Source organism: Argopecten irradians, chromosome 15 (genome assembly GCF_041381155.1).
Source record: "Argopecten irradians isolate NY chromosome 15, Ai_NY, whole genome shotgun sequence".
NCBI lineage: Eukaryota > Metazoa > Mollusca > Bivalvia > Pectinida > Pectinidae > Argopecten > Argopecten irradians.
In genome coordinates this window covers 27,368,044-27,387,031 of record NC_091148.1, presented here as the reverse complement: position 1 = coordinate 27,387,031, position 18,988 = coordinate 27,368,044, and positions in this window count along the sequence as shown.

Sequence of the window (18,988 nt, the reverse complement as noted above, 5' to 3'; positions counted from 1 at the left end):
TACTTATACTGTCTAGTCATCTGTCTGATGAAGAGGACAGGGTACACATTGTACTTATACTGTCTAGTCATTTGTCTGATGAAGAGGACAGGGTACACATTGTACTTATACTGTCTAGTCATCTGTCTGATGAAGAGGACAGGGTACACATTGTACTTATACTGTCTAGTCATTTGTCTGATGAAGAGGACAGGGTACACATTGTACTTATACTGTCTGGTCATCTGTCTGATGAAGAGGACAGGGTACACATTGTACTTATACTGTCTAGTCATCTGTCTGATGAAGAGGACAGGGTACACATTGTACTTATACTGTCTAGTCATCTGTCTGATGAAGAGGACAGGGACAGTGTACACATACGTACTAGTCATCTGTCTGATGAAGGTGACAGGGTGTACATATACTACTAGTCATCTGTCTGATGAAGAGACAGGTGTCATTGTACACATACGTACTAGTCATCTGTCTGATGAAGAGGACAGTGTACACATTCGTACTAGTCATCTGTCTGATGAAAGTGACAGTGGTACATATCGTACTAGTCATCTGTCTGATGAAGGTGACAGTGTACATATCTGTACTAGTCATCTGTCTGATGAAGGTGACAGTGTACACATTGTACTAGTCATACTGCCTGTCATGATGAAGAGGACAGTGTACACATCGTACTATACTGTCTATCTGTCTGATGAAGGTGACAGTGTACATATCGTACTAGTCATCTGTCTGTCTGATGAAGGTGACAGTGTACACATATCGTACTAGTCATCTGTCTGATGAAGGTGACAGTGTACATATTGTACTAGTCATCTGTCTGATGAATGGTGACAGTGTACATATACGTACTAGTCATCTGTCTGATGAAGAGGACAGTGTACACATTGTACATACCGTACTAGTCATCTGTCTGATGAAGGTGTACACAGTGTACACATCGTACTAGTCATCTGTCTGATGAAGAGTGACAGTGTACACATTGTACTAGTCATCTGTCTGATGAAGGTGACAGTGTACACATCACTAGTCATCTGTCTGATGAAGGTGACAGTGTACACATTGTACTAGTCATCTGTCTGATGAAGGTGACAGTGTACACATCGTACTAGTCATCTGTCTGATGAAGGTGACAGTGTACACATCGTACTAGTCATCTGTCTGATGAAGGTGACAGTGTACACATCGTACTAGTCATCTGTCTGATGAAGGTGACAGTGTACATATTGTACTAGTCATCTGTCTGATGAAGGTGACAGTGTACACATCGTACTAGTCATCTGTCTGATGAAGGTGACAGTGTACATATTGTACTAGTCATCTGTCTGATGAAGGTGACAGTGTACACATTGTACTAGTCATCTGTCTGATGAAGGTGACAGTGTACACATCGTACTAGTCATCTGTCTGATGAAGGTGACAGTGTACACATCGTACACATCGTACTAGTCATCTGTCTGATGAAGGTGACAGTGTACACATACTTATACGTACTAGTCATCTGTCTGATGAAGGTGACAGTGTACACACACGTACTAGTCATCTGTCTGATGAAGGTGACAGTGTACACATCGTACTAGTCATCTGTCTGATGAAGGTGACAGTGTACACATCGTACTAGTCATCTGTCTGATGAAGGTGACAGTGTACACATCGTACTAGTCATCTGTCTGATGAAGGTGACAGTGTACACATTGTACTAGTCATCTGTCTGATGAAGGTGTCAGTGTACAGTGTACGTATCGTACTAGTCATCTGTCTGATGAAGGTGACAGTGTACATATCGTACTAGTCATCTGTCTGATGAAGGTGACAGTGTACACATCGTACTAGTCATCTGTCTGATGAAGGTGACAGTGTACATATCGTACTAGTCAGTCTGTCTGTCTGATGAAGGTGACAGTGTACACATCGTACTAGTCATCTGTCTGATGAAGGTGACAGTGTACATACTTATATCTGTACTAGTCATCTGTCTGATGAAGGTGACAGTGTATGTACATATCGTACTAGTCATCTGTCTGATGAAGGTGACAGTGTACACATCGTACTAGTCATCTGTCTGATGAAGGTGACAGTGTACACATCGTACTAGTCATCTGTCTGATGAAGGTGACAGTGTACACATCGTACTAGTCATCTGTCTGATGAAGGTGACAGTGTACATACATATACGTACTAGTCATCATCTGTCTGATGAAGGTGACAGTGTACATATATACGTACTAGTCATCTGTCTGATGAAGGTGACAGTGTACACATCGTACTAGTCATCATGTCTGATGAAGGTGACAGTGTACATATCGTACTAGTCATCTGTCTGATGAAGAGGACAGTGTACAGTGTACATATCGTACTAGTCATCTGTCTGATGAAGAGGTGACAGTGTACACATGTACTAGTCATCTGTCTGATGAAGGTGACAGTGTACACATTCATCGTACTAGTCATCTGTCTGATGAAGGTGACAGTGTACACATCGTACTAGTCATCTGTCTGATGAAGAGTGACAGTGTACACATCGTACTAGTCATCTGTCTGATGAAGAGTGACAGTGTACACATTGTACACAGTACATACTAGTCTATCTGTCTGATGATGAAGGTGACAGTGTACACATATCGTACTAGTCATCTGTCTGATGAAGGTGACAGTGTACACATCGTACTAGTCATCTGTCTGATGAAGGTGACAGTGTACACATCGTACTAGTCATCTGTCTGATGAAGGTGACAGTGTACACATTGTACTAGTACTGTCTGTCATCTGTCTGATGAAGGTGACAGTGTACTGTACATATCGTACTAGTCATCTGTCTGATGAAGGTGACAGTGTACACATCGTACTAGTCATCTGTCTGATGAAGGTGACAGTGTACACATCGTACTAGTCATCTGTCTGATGAAGGTGACAGTGTACACATCGTACTAGTCATCTGTCTGATGAAGGTGACAGTGTACACATCGTACTAGTCATCTGTCTGATGAAGGTGACAGTGTACATATCGTACTAGTCATCTGTCTGATGAAGGTGACAGTGTACACATCGTACTAGTCATCTGTCTGATGAAGGTGACAGTGTACACATCGTACTAGTCATCTGTCTGATGAAGGTGACAGTGTACACATTGTACGTACTAGTCATCTGTCTGATGAAGAAGTGACAGTGTACACATTGTACTAGTCATCTGTCTGATCATCTGTCTGATGAAGACTAGACAGTGTGTACACATGTACGTACTAGTCATCTGTCTGAATGAAGGTGACAGTGTACACATCGTACTAGTCATCTGTCTGATGAAGGTGACAGTGTACACAGTGTACTATCATTGTATACTAGTCATCTGTCTGATGAAAGGTGACAGTGTACACATCGTACTAGTCATCTGTCTGATGAAGGTGACAGTGTACATATCGTACTAGTCATCTGTCTGATGAAGGTGTACACAGTGTACATATCGTACTAGTCATCTGTCTGATGAAGAGTGACAGTGTACACACATTGTACTAGTCTATCATCTGTCTGATGAAGGTGACAGTGTACATATCGTACTAGTCATCTGTCTGATGAAGGTGACAGTGTACACATCGTACTAGTCATCTGTCTGATGAAGAAGGTGACAGTGTACACATCGTACTAGTCATCTGTCTGATGAAGGTGACTGTCTGATGTGTACACATCGTACTAGTCATCTGTCTGATGAAGGTGACAGTATACATACCGTCTAGTCATCTGTCTGATGAAGAGGACAGTGTACACATTGTACTTATACTGTACTAGTCATCTCTGTCTGATGAAGAGTGACAGTGTACACATATTATACTGTACTAGTCATCTGTCTGATGAAGGTGACAGTGTACACATTGTACGTACTAGTCATCTGTCTGATGAAGAGTGACAGTGTACACATCGTACTAGTCATCTGTCTGATGAAGGTGACAGTGTACACATCATGTACTTATACTCGTACTAGTCATCTGTCTGATGAAGGTGTGACAGTGTACACATCGTACTAGTCATCTGTCTGATGAAGGTGTCAGTGTACATATCGTACTAGTCATCTGTCTGATGAAGGTGACAGTGTACACATTGTACTAGTCATCTGTCTGATGAAGGTGACAGTGTACACATTGTACTAGTCATCTGTCTGATGAAGGTGACAGTGTACACATCATAGTCATCTGTCTGATGAAGGTGAGTGTACATATTGTACTAGTCATCTGTCTGATGAAGGTGACAGTGTACACATTGTACTATATTGTACTAGTCATCTGTCTGATGAAGGTGACAGTGTACACATTGTACTAGTCATCTGTCTGATGAAGGTGACAGTGTACACATTGTACTAGTCATCTGTCTGATGAAGGTGACAGTGTACACATCGTACTAGTCATCTGTCTGATGAAGGTGACAGTGTACACATTGTACTAGTCATCTGTCTGATGAAGGTGACAGTGTACACATTGTACTAGTCATCTGTCTGATGAAGGTGACAGTGTACACATTGTACTAGTCATCTGTCTGATGAAGGTGACAGTGTACACATCGTACTTATACTAGTCTGATCATCTGTCTGATGAAGGTGACAGTGTACACATCGTACTAGTCATCTGTCTGATGAAGGTGACAGTGTACACATCGTACTAGTCATCTGTCTGATGAAGGTGACAGTGTACACATCGTACTAGTCATCTGTCTGATGAAGGTGACAGTGTACACATCGTACTAGTCATCTGTCTGATGAAGGTGACAGTGTCTGTATGAATCTGTGACAGTGTACACAGTGTACATACCGTACTAGTCATCTGTCTGATGAAGGTGACACAGTACACATATCGTACTAGTCATCTGTCTGATGAAGGTGACAGTGTACATATCGTACTAGTCATCTGTCTGATGAAGGTGACAGTGTACACATATCGTACTAGTCATCTGTCTGATGAAGGTGACAGTGTACATCACTCGTACTACTGTCTCATCTGTCTGATGAAGGTGTCATCAGTGTACACAGTGTACACATCGTACTAGTCATCTGTCTGATGAAGGTGACAGTGTACACATCGTACTAGTCATCTGTCTGATGAAGGTGACAGTGTACACATCGTACTAGTCATCTGTCTGATGAAGGTGACAGTGTACACATCGTACTAGTCATCTGTCTGATGAAGGTGACAGTGTACACATCGTACTAGTATACTGTACTAGTCATCTGTCTGATGAAGGTGACAGTGTACACATCGTACTAGTCATCTGTCTGATGAAGGTGACAGTGTACACATCGTACTAGTCATCTGTCTGATGAAGGTGACAGTGTACACATCGTACTAGTCATCTGTCTGATGAAGGTGACAGTGTACACATCGTACGTACTAGTCATCTGTCTGATGAAGGTGTACAGTGTACACATCGTAAGGTGACAGTAGTCATCTGTCTGATGAAGGTGACAGTGTACATATCGTACTAGTCATCTGTCTGATGAAGGTGACAGTGTACACATCGTACTAGTCATCTGTCTGATGAAGGTGACAGTGTACACATCGTACTAGTCATCTGTCTGATGAAGGTGACAGTGTACACATCGTACTAGTCATCTGTCTGATGAAGGTGACAGTGTACATATCGTACTAGTCATCTGTCTGATGAAGGTGACAGTGTACACATCGTACTAGTCATCTGTCTGATGAAGGTGACAGTGACATACCGTACTAGTCATCTGTCTGATGAAGGTGACAGTGTACACATCGTACTAGTCATCTGTCTGATGAAGGTGACAGTGTACACATCGTACTAGTCATCTGTCTGATGAAGGTGACAGTGTACACATCGTACTAGTCATCTGTCTGATGAAGGTGACAGTGTACACATCGTACTAGTCATCTGTCTGATGAAGGTGACAGTGTACACATCGTACTAGTCATCTGTCTGATGAAGGTGTCAGTGTACACATCGTACTAGTCATCCGTCTGATGAAGGTGACAGTGTACACATCGTACTAGTCATCTGTCTGATGAAGGTGTCAGTGACATATCGTACTAGTCATCTGTCTGATGAAGGTGACAGTGTACACATCGTACTAGTCATCTGTCTGATGAAGGTGTCAGTGACATATCGTACTAGTCATCTGTCTGATGAAGGTGACAGTGTACACATCGTACTAGTCATCTGTCTGATGAAGGTGACAGTGTACACATCGTACTAGTCATCTGTCTGATGAAGGTGACAGTGTACACATCGTACTAGTCATCTGTCTGATGAAGGTGACAGTGTACATATCGTACTAGTCATCTGTCTGATGAAGGTGACAGTGTACACATCGTACTAGTCATCTGTCTGATGATGAGGTGACAGTGTACACATTATATCGTACTAGTCATCTGTCTGATGAAGGTGACAGTGTACACATCGTACTAGTCATCTGTCTGATGAAGAAGGTGACAGTGTACACATCGTACTAGTCATCTGTCTGATGAAGGTGACAGTGTACACATCGTACTAGTCATCTGTCTGATGAAGGTGACAGTGTACATATCGTACTAGTCATCTGTCTGATGATGAAGGTGACAGTGTACATATCGTACTAGTCATCTGTCTGATGAAGGTGACAGTGTACACATCGTACTAGTCATCTGTCTGATGAAGGTGACAGTGTACACATGTACTATCATCTGTCTGATACTGACAGTGTACATACTAGTCATCTGTCTGATGAAGGTGACAGTGTACATATCGTACTAGTCATCTGTCTGATGAAGGTGACAGTGTGTACACATCGTACTAGTCATCTGTCTGATGAAGTGACAGTGTACACATCGTACTAGTCATCTGTCTGATGAAGGTGACAGTGTACACATCGTACTAGTCTAGTCATCTGTCTGATGAAGGTGACAGTGTACACATCGTACTAGTCATCTGTCTGATGAAGGTGACAGTGTACACATCGTACTAGTACTCTCATCTGATGAAGGTGAAGTGTGACATATGTACACATCTGTCTGATGAAGGTGACAGTGTACTACTAGTCATCTGTCTGATGAAGGTGACAGTGTACACATCGTACTAGTCATCTGTCTGATGAAGGTGACAGTGTACACATCGTACTAGTCATCTGTCTGATGAAGGTGACAGTGTACACATCGTACTAGTCATCTGTCTGATGAAGGTGACAGTGTACACATCGTACTAGTCATCTGTCTGATGAAGGTGACAGTGTACACATCGTACTAGTCATCTGTCTGATGAAGGTGACAGTGTACACATCGTACTAGTCATCTGTCTGATGAAGGTGACAGTGTACACATCGTACTAGTCATCTGTCTGATGAAGGTAACAGTGTACACATCGTACTAGTCATCTGTCTGATGAAGGTGACAGTGTACACATCGTACTAGTCATCTGTCTGATGAAGGTGACAGTGTACACATCGTACTAGTCATCTGTCTGATGAAGGTGACAGTGTACACATCGTACTAGTCATCTGTCTGATGAAGGTGACAGTGTACATATCGTACTAGTCATCTGTCTGATGAAGGTGACAGTGTACACATCGTACTAGTCATCTGTCTGATGAAAGTGACAGTGTACACAACGTACTAGTCATCTGTCTGATGAAGGTGACAGTGTACACATCGTACTAGTCATCTGTCTGATGAAGGTGACAGTGTGTACACATCGTACTAGTCATCTGTCTGATCTGATGAAGGTGACAGTGTACACATCGTACTAGTCATCTGTCTGATGAAGGTGACAGTGTACACACATCGTACTAGTCATCTGTCTGATGAAGGTGACAGTGTACACATCGTACTAGTCATCTGTCTGATGAAGGTGACAGTGTACACATCGTACTAGTCATCTGTCTGATGAAGGTGACAGTGTACACATCGTACTAGTCATCTGTCTGATGAAGGTGACAGTGTACACATCGTACTAGTCATCTGTCTGATGAAGGTGACAAGGTACACATATCGTACTAGTCATCTGTCTGATGAAGGTGACAGTGTACACATATCGTACTAGTCATCTGTCTGATGAAGGTGACAGTGTACATATCGTACTAGTCATCTGTCTGATGAAGGTGACAGTGTACACATCGTACTAGTCATCTGTCTGATGAAGGTGACAGTGTACAGTGTACACATCTGTCTGATGAAGGTGACAGTGTACACATCGTACTAGTCATCTGTCTGATGAAGGTGACAGTGTACATACATATCGTACTAGTCATCTGTCTGATGAAGGTGACAGTGTACACATCGTACTAGTCATCTGTCTGATGAAGGTGACAGTGTACACATCGTACTAGTCATCTGTCTGATGAAGATGACAGGGTAGACAACGTACTAGTCATTTGTCTGATGAAGGTGTGACAGTGTACACACATCGTACTAGTCATCTGTCTGATGAAGGTGACAGTGTACACATCGTACTAGTCATCTGTCTGATGAAGGTGACAGTGAACACATCGTACTAGTCATCTGTCTGATGAAGGTGACAGTGTACACATCGTACTAGTCATCTGTCTGATGAAGATGACAGTGTACACATCGTACTAGTCATCTGTCTGATGAAGATGACAGTGTACACATCGTACTAGTCATCTGTCTGATGAAGATGACAGTGTACACATACTGTGTACACATCGTACTAGTCATCTGTCTGATGAAGGTGACAGTGTACACATCGTACTAGTCATCTGTCTGATGAAGGTGACAGTGTACACATCGTACTAGTCATCTGTCTGATGAAGGTGACAGTGTACACATCGTACTAGTCATCTGTCTGATGAAGGTGACAGTGTACACATCGTACTAGTCATCTGTCTGATGAAGGTGACAGTGTACACATCGTACTAGTCATCTGTCTGATGAAGGTGACAGTGTACATATCGTACTAGTCATCTTTGTGTCTGATGAAGGTGACAGTGTACACATCGTACTAGTCATCTGTCTGATGAAGGTGACAGTGTACACATCGTACTAGTCATCTGTCTGATGAATGTGACAGTGTACACATCGTACTAGTCATCTGTCTGATGAATGTGACAGTGTACACATCGTACTAGTCATCTGTCTGATGAAGGTGACAGTGTACACATCGTACTAGTCATCTGTCTGATGAAGGTGACAGTGTACACATCGTACTAGTCATCTGTCTGATGAAGGTGACAGTGTACATATCGTACTAGTCATCTGTCTGATGAAGGTGACAGTGTACACATGTACAGTCATCATCTGTCTGATGAAGGTGTAGTGTAGTCATTCGTACTAGTCATCTGTCTGATGAAGGTGACAGTGTACACATCGTACTAGTCATCTGTCTGATGAAGGTGACAGTGTACACATCGTACTAGTCATCTGTCTGATGAAGGTGACAGTGTACACATCGTACTAGTCATCTGTCTGATGAAGGTGACAGTGTACACATCGTACTAGTCATCTGTCTGATGAAGGTGACAGTGTACACATCGTACTAGTCATCTGTCTTATGAATGTGACAGTGTACATATCGTACTAGTCATGAATGTCTGATGAAGGTGACTAGTCATGTACATGACAGTACTAGTCATCTGTCTGATGAAGGTAACAAGGTACACATCGTACTAGTAGTCATCTGTCTGATGAATGTGACAGTGTACACAACGTACTAGTCATCTGTCTGATGAAGGTGACAGTGTACACATCGTACTAGTCATCTGTCTGATGAGGTGACAGTGTACATACCGTACTAGTCATCTGTCAGAAGTGACAGTGTACACATCGTACTAGTCATCTGTCTGATGAAGGTGACAGTGTACACATCGTACTACTAGTCATCATCTGTCTGATGAAGGTGACAGTGTACACATCGTACTAGTCATCTGTCTGATGAAGGTGACAGTGTACATATCGTACTAGTCATCTGTCTGATGAAGGTGACAGTGTACACATTGTACTAGTCATCTGTCTGATGAAGGTGACAGTGTACACATCATAGTCATCTGTCTGATGAAGGTGACAGTGTACACATCGTACTAGTCATCTGTCTGATGAAGGTGACAGTGTACACATCGTACTAGTCATCTGTCTGATGAATGTGACAGTGTACACATCGTACTAGTCATCTGTCTGATGAAGGTGACAGTGTACACATCGTACTAGTCATCTGTCTGATGAAGGTGACAGTGTACACATCGTACTAATATCGTACTAGTCATCTGTCTGTACTAGTCATCTGTCTGATGAATCTGTCTGATGAATGTGACAGTGTACACAACGTACTAGTCATCTGTCTGATGAAGGTGACAGTGTACACATCGTACTAGTCATCTGTCTGATGAAGGTGACAGTGTACACATCGTACTAGTCATCTGTCTGATGAAGGTGACAGTGTACACATCGTACTAGTCATCTGTCTGATGAAGGTGACAGTGTACACATCGTACTAGTCATCTGTCTGATGAATGTGACAGTGTACACATCGTACTAGTCATCTGTCTGATGAAGGTGACAGTGTACACATATCGTACTAGTCATCTGTCTGATGAAGGTGACAGTGTACATATCGTACTAGTCATCTGTCTGATGAAGGTGACAGTGACATATCGTACTAGTCATCGTATGAAGGTGACAGTCATATCGTACTAGTCATCTGTGAAAGGTGACAGTGTACATATCGTACTAGTCATCTGTCTGATGAAGGTGACAGTGTACACATCGTACTACTAGTCATCTGTCTGATGAAGGTGACAGTGACAGTGTACACATCGTACTAGTCATCTGTCTGATGAAGGTGACAGTGACATATCGTACTAGTCATCTGTCTGATGAAGGTGACAGTGTACTAGTCATACTAGTCATCTGTCTGATGAAGGTGACAGTGTACATATCGTACTAGTCATCTGTCTGATGAAGAAGGTGACAGTGTACACATCGTACTAGTCATCTGTCTGATGAAGGTGACAGTGTACACATCGTACTAGTCATCTGTCTGATGAAGGTGTGACAGTGTACACATCGTACTAGTCATCTGTCTGATGAAGGTGACAGTGTGTACATATCGTACTAGTCATCTGTCTGATGAAGGTGACAGTGTACATATCGTACTAGTCATCTGTCTGTCTGTATGATAAGGTGACAAGTGTACACATCGTACTAGTCATCTGTCTGATGAAGGTGACAGTGTACATACATCGTACTAGTCATCTGTCTGATGAAGGTGACAGTGTACATATCGTACTATACTACTAGTCATCTGTCTGATGATGACAGACAGGTGTCTGACAGTGTACACATCGTACTAGTCATCTGTCTGATGAAGGTGACAGTGTACACATCGTACTAGTCATCTGTCTGATGAAGGTGACAGTGTACACATCGTACTAGTCATCTGTCTGATGAAGGTGACAGTGTACACATCGTACTAGTCATCTGTCTGATGAAGGTGACAGTGTACACATCGTACTAGTCATCTGTCTGATGAAGGTGACAGTGTACACATCGTACGTACTAGTCATCTGTCTGATGAAGGTGACAGTGTACATATCGTACTAGTCATCTGTCTGATGAAGGTGACAGTGTACACATATCGTACTAGTCATCTGTCTGATGAAGGTGACAGTGTACATATCGTACTAGTCATCTGTCTGATGAAGGTGACAGTGTACACATCGTACTAGTCATCTGTCTGATGAAGGTGACAGTGTACACATATCGTACTAGTCATCTGTCTGATGAAGGTGACAGTGTACATACATCGTACTAGTCATCTGTCTGATGAAGGTGACAGTGTACATATCGTACTAGTCATCTGTCTGATGAAGGTGACAGTGTACATATCGTACTAGTCATCTGTGTCTGATGAAGGTGACAGTGTACATATCGTACTAGTCATCTGTCTGATGAAGGTGACAGTGTACACATCGTACTAGTCATCATCTGTCTGATGAAGGTGACAGTGTACACATCGTACTAGTCATCTGTCTGATGAAGGTGACAGTGTACATATCGTACTAGTCATCTGTCTGATGAAGGTGACAGTGTACACATCGTACTAGTCATCTGTCTGATGAAGGTGACAGTGTACACATCGTACTAGTCATCTGTCTGATGAAGGTGACAGTGTACACATCGTACTAGTCATCTGTCTGATGAAGGTGACAGTGTACATATCGTACTAGTCATCTGTCTGTCTGATGAAGGTGACAGTGTACACATCGTACTAGTCATCTGTCTGATGAAGGTGACAGTGTACATATGATGTACTAGTCATCTGTCTGATGAAGGTGACAGTGTACACATATCGTACTAGTCATCTGTCTGATGAAGGTGACAGTGTACATATCGTACTAGTCATCTGTCTGATGAAGGTGTCAGTGTACAAGGTGTCAGTGATGAAGGTGTCAGTGTACATATCGTACTAGTCATCTGTCTGATGAAGGTGTGACAGTGTACATATCGTACTAGTCATCTGTCTGATGAAGGTGACAGTGTACACATCGTACTAGTCATCATCTGTCTGATGAAGGTGACAGTGTACACATATCGTACTAGTCATCTGTCTGATGAAGGTGACAGTGTACACATATCGTACTAGTCATCTGTCTGATGAAGGTGACAGTGTACACATCGTACTAGTCATCTGTCTGATGAAGGTGACAGTGTACATATCGTACTAGTCATCTGTCTGATGAAGGTGACAGTGTACACATCGTACTAGTCATCTGTCTGATGAAGGTGACAGTGTACACATCGTACATATCGTACTAGTCATCTGTCTGATGAAGGTGACAGTGTACACATCGTACTAGTCATCTGTCTGATGAAGGTGACAGTGTACACATCGTACTAGTCATCTGTCTGATGAAGGTGACAGTGTACACATCGTACTAGTCATCTGTCTGATGAAGGTGACAGTGTACACATCGTACTAGTCATCTGTCTGATGAAGGTGACAGTGACATATCGTACTAGTCATCTGTCTGATGAAGGTGACAGTGTACACACATCGTACTAGTCATCTGTCTGATGAAGGTGACAGTGTACACATCGTACTAGTCATCTGTCTGATGAAGGTGACAGTGTGTACATATCGTACTAGTCATCATCTGTCTGATGAAGGTGACAGTGTACACATACCGTACTAGTCATCTGTCTGATGAAGGTGACAGTGTACACATCGTACTAGTCATCTGTCTGATGAAGGTGACAGTGTACACATCGTACTAGTCATCTGTCTGATGAAGGTGACAGTGTACACATATCGTACTAGTCATCTGTCTGATGATGAAGGTGACAGTGTACACATCGTACTAGTAGTCATCTGTCTGATGAAGGTGACAGTGTACATACCGTACTAGTCATCTGTCTGATGAAGGTGACAGTGTACATATCGTACTAGTCATCTGTCTGATGAAGGTGACAGTGTACACACATCGTACTAGTCATCTGTCTGATCTGACAGTGTCTGATGAAGGTGACAGTGTACACATCGTACTAGTCATCTGTCTGATGAAGGTGACAGTGTACACATCCGTACTAGTCATCTGTCTGATGAAGGTGACAGTGTACATATCGTACTAGTCATCTGTCTGATGAAGGTGACAGTGTACACACATCGTACTAGTCATCTGTCTGATGAAGGTGACAGTGTACACATCGTACTAGTCATCTGTCTGATGAAGGTGACAGTGTACATATCGTACTAGTCATCTGTCTGATGAAGGTGACAGTGTACACATCGTACGCGTACTAGTCATCTGTCTGATGAAGGTGACAGTGTACAGTGTACATATCGTACTAGTCATCTGTCTGATGAAGGTGACAGTGTACACATCGTACTATTCATCTGTCTGATGAAGGTGACAGCGTACACATCGTACTAGTCATCTGTCTGATGAAGGTGAAAGTGAACACATCGTACTAGTCATCTGTCATCTGTTGACAGTGATGAACTAGTGACAGTGTACACATGTACATACGTACTAGTCATCTGTCTGATGAAGGTGACAGTGTACATATCGTACTAGTCATCTGTCTGATGAAGGTGACAGTGTACATATCGTACTAGTCATCTGTCTGATGAAGGTGACAGTGTACACATCGTACTAGTCATCTGTCTGATGAAGGTGACAGTGTACACATCGTACTAGTCATCTGTCTGATGAAGAAGTGACAGTGTACATATCGTACTAGTCATCTGTCTGATGAAGGTGACAGTGTACACATATACGTACTAGTCATCTGTCTGATGAAGGTGACAGTGTACATCTGTCTGATGAAGGTGACGTATCTAGTCATCTGTCTGATGAAGGTGACAGTGTACATATCGTACTAGTCATCTGTCTGATGAAGGTGACAGTGTACACATCGTACTAGTCATCTGTCTGATGAAGGTGACAGTGTACACATCGTACTAGTCATCTGTCTGATGAAGGTGACAGTGTACACATATCGTACTAGTCATCTGTCTGATGAAGGTGACAGTGTACATATCGTACTAGTCATCTGTCTGATGAAGGTGACAGTGTGTACATATCGTACTAGTCATCTGTCTGATGATGAAGGTGACAGTGTACATATCGTACTAGTCATCTGTCTGATGAAGGTGACAGTGTACATATCGTACTAGTCATCTGTCTGATGAAAGGTGACAGTGTACATATCGTACTAGTCATCTGTCTGATGAAGGTGACAGTGTACATATCGTACTAGTCATCTGTCTGATGAAGGTGACAGTGTACATATCGTACTAGTCATCTGTCTGATGAAGGTGACAGTGTACATATCGTACTAGTCATCTGTCTGATGAAGGTGACAGTGTACACATCGTACTAGTCATCTGTCTGATGAAGGTGACAGTGTACACACATCGTACTAGTCATCTGTCTGATGAAGGTGACAGTGTACACATCGTACTAGTCATCTGTCTGATGAAGGTGACAGTGTACACATCGTACTAGTCATCTGTCTGATGAAGGTGACAGTGTACACATCGTACTAGTCATCTGTCTGATGAAGGTGTGTACAGTGTACATATCGTACTAGTCATCTGTCTGATGAAGGTGACAGTGTACACATCGTACTAGTCATCTGTCTGATGAAGGTGACAGTGTACATATCGTACTAGTCATCTGTCTGATGAAGGTGACAGTGTACATATCGTACTAGTCATCATCTGTCTGATGAAGGTGACAGTGTACACATCGTACTAGTCATCTGTCTGATGAAGGTGACAGTGTACACATATCGTACTAGTCATCTGTCTGATGAAGGTGACAGTGTACATATCGTACTAGTCATCTGTCTGATGAAGGTGACAGTGTACACATCGTACTAGTCATCTGTCTGATGAAGGTGACAGTGTACATATCGTACTAGTCATCTGTCTGATGAAGGTGACAGTGTACACATCGTACTAGTCATCTGTCTGATGAAGGTGACAGTGTACACATCGTACTAGTCATCTGTCTGATGAAGGTGACAGTGTACACATCGTACTAGTCATCTGTCTGATGAAGGTGACAGTGTACACATCGTACTAGTCATCTGTCTGATGAAGGTGACAGTGTACACATCGTACTAGTCATCTGTCTGATGAAGGTGACAGTGTACACATCGTACTATTAATCTGTCTGATGAAGGTGACAGTGTACACATCGTACTAGTCATCTGTCTGATGAAGGTGACAGTGTACACATCGTACTAGTCATCTGTCTGATGAAGGTGACAGTGTACACATCGTACTAGTCATCTGTCTGATGAAGGTGACAGTGTACACATCGTACTAGTCATCTGTCTGATGAAGGTGACAGTGTACACATCGTACTAGTCATCTGTCTGATGAAGGTGACAGTGTACACATCGTACTAGTCATCTGTCTGATGAAGGTGACAGTGTACACATCGTACTAGTCATCTGTCTGATGAAGGTGACAGTGTACACATCGTACTAGTCATCTGTCTGATGAAGGTGACAGTGTACACATCGTACTAGTCATCTGTCTGATGAATGTGACAGTGTACACATCGTACTAGTCATCTGTCTGATGAAGGTGACAGTGTACACATCGTACTAGTCATCTGTCTGATGAAGGTGACAGTGTACACATCGTACTAGTCATCTGTCTGATGAATGTGACAGTGTACACATCGTACTAGTCATCTGTCTGATGAAGGTGACAGTGTACACATCGTACTAGTCATCTGTCTGATGAAGGTGACAGTGTACACATCGTACTAGTCATCTGTCTGATGAAGGTGACAGTGTACATATCGTACTAGTCATCTGTCTGATGAATGTGACAGTGTACACATCGTACTAGTCATCTGTCTGATGAATGTGACAGTGTACACATCGTACTAGTCATCTGTCTGATGAAGGTGACAGTGTACATAACGTACTAGTCATCTGTCTGATGAATCTGCCAGTGTACCCATCGTACTAGTCATCTGTCTGATGAAGGTGACAGTGAACACATCGTACTAGTCATCTGTCTGATGAAGGTGACAGTGTACACATCGTACTAGTCATCTGTCTGATGAAGGTGACAGTGTACATATCGTACTAGTCATCTGTCTGATGAAGGTGACAGTGTACATATCGTACTAGTCATCTGTCTGATGAAGGTGACAGTGTACACATCGTACTAGTCATCTGTCTGATGAAGGTGACAGTGTACATATCGTACTAGTCATCTGTCTGATGAAGGTGACAGTGTACACATTTTACTAGTCATCTGTCTGATGAAGGTGACAGTGTACACATCGTACTAGTCATCTGTCTGATGAAGGTGACAGTGTACACATCGTACTAGTCATCTGTCTGATGAAGGTGACAGTGTACACATCGTACTAGTCATCTGTCTGATGAAGGTGACAGTGTACACATCGTACTAGTCATCTGTCTGATGAAGGTGACAGTGTACATATCGTACTAGTCATCTGTCTGATGAAGGTGACAGTGTACACATCGTACTAGTCATCTGTCTGATGAAGGTGACAGTGTACATATCGTACAGTAATGAAGGTACTAGTCATCTGTCTGATGAGTCAAGGTGACAGTGTACATGTACACATCGTACTAGTCATCTGTCTGATGAATGTGACAGTGTACACATCGTACTAGTCATCTGTCTGATGAAGGTGACAGTGTACACATCGTACTAGTCATCTGTCTGATGAAGGTGACAGTGTACACATCGTACTAGTCATCTGTCTGATGAAGGTGACAGTGTACACATCGTACTAGTCATCTGTCTGATGAAGGTGACAGTGTACACATCGTACTAGTCATCTGTCTGATGAAGGTGACAGTGTACACATCGTACTAGTCATCTGTCTGATGAAGGTGACAGTGTACACATCGTACTAGTCATCTGTCTGATGAAGGTGACAGTGTACACATCGTACTAGTCATCTGTCTGATGAAGGTGACAGTGTACACATCGTACTAGTCATCTATCTGATGAAGGTGACAGTGTACACAACGTACTAGTCATCTGTCTGATGAAGGTGACAGTGTACACATCATAGTCATCTGTCTGATGAAGGTGACAGTGTACACATCGTACTAGTCATCTGTCTGATGATGAAGGTGACAGTGTACATATCGTACTAGTCATCTGTCTGATGAAGGTGACAGTGTACACATCGTACTAGTCATCTGTCTGATGAAGGTGACAGTGTACACATCGTACTAGTCATCTGTCTGATGAAGGTGACAGTGACAGTATCGTACATATCTGTCTGATGAAGGTGACAGTGTAGTACATCATGTCTGATGAAGGTGACAGTGTACACATCGTACTAGTCATCTGTCTGATGAAGGTGACAGTGTACACATCGTACTAGTCATCTGTCTGATGAAGGTGAAGGTGACAGTGTACACATCGTACTAGTCATCTGTCTGATGAAGGTGACAGTGTACACATCGTACTAGTCATCTGTCTGATGAAGGTGACAGTGTACACATCGTACTAGTCATCTGTCTGATGAAGGTGACAGTGTACACATCGTACTAGTCATCTGTCTGATGAAGGTGACAGTGTACACATCGTACTAGTCATCTGTCTGATGAAGGTGACAGTGTACACATCGTACTAGTCATCTGTCTGATGAAGGTGACAGTGTACACATCGTACTAGTCATCTGTCTGATGAAGGTGACAGTGTACACATCGTACTAGTCATCTGTCTGATGAAGGTGACAGTGTACACATCGTACTAGTCATCTGTCTGATGAAGGTGACAGTGTACACATCGTACTAGTCATCTGTCTGATGAAGGTGAAAGTGAACACATCGTACTAGTCATCATCTGATGAAGGTGACAGTGTACACATCGTACAGGTCATCTGTCTGATGAAGGTGACAGTGTACACATCGTACTAGTCATCTGTGTCTGATGAAGGTGACAGTGTACACATCTGTTTGTACTAGTCATCTGTCTGATGAAGGTGACAGTGTACATATCGTACTAGTCATCTGTCTGATGAAGGTGACAGTGTACATATCGTACTAGTCATCATCTGTCTGATGAAGGTGACAGTGTACATACATCGTACTAGTCATCTGTCTGATGAAGGTGACAGTGTACATATCGTACTAGTCATCTGTCTGATGAAGGTGACAGTGTACACATCGTACTAGTCATCTGTCTGATGAAGGTGACAGTGTACATATCGTACTAGTCATCTGTCTGATGAAGGTGACAGTGTACACATCGTACTAGTCATCTGTCTGATGAAGGTGACAGTGTACATATTCGTACTAGTCAGTCATCTGTCTGATGAAAGGTGACAGTGTACACATCGTACTAGTCATCTGTCTGATGAAGTGGACAGTGTACATCGTACTAGTCATCTGTCTGATGAAGGTGACAGTGTACACATATCGTACTAGTCATCTGTCTGATGAAGGTGACAGTGTACACATATTCGTACTAGTCATCTGTCTGATGAAGGTGACAGTGTACACATCGTACTAGTCATCTGTCTGATGAAGGTGACAGTGTACACATC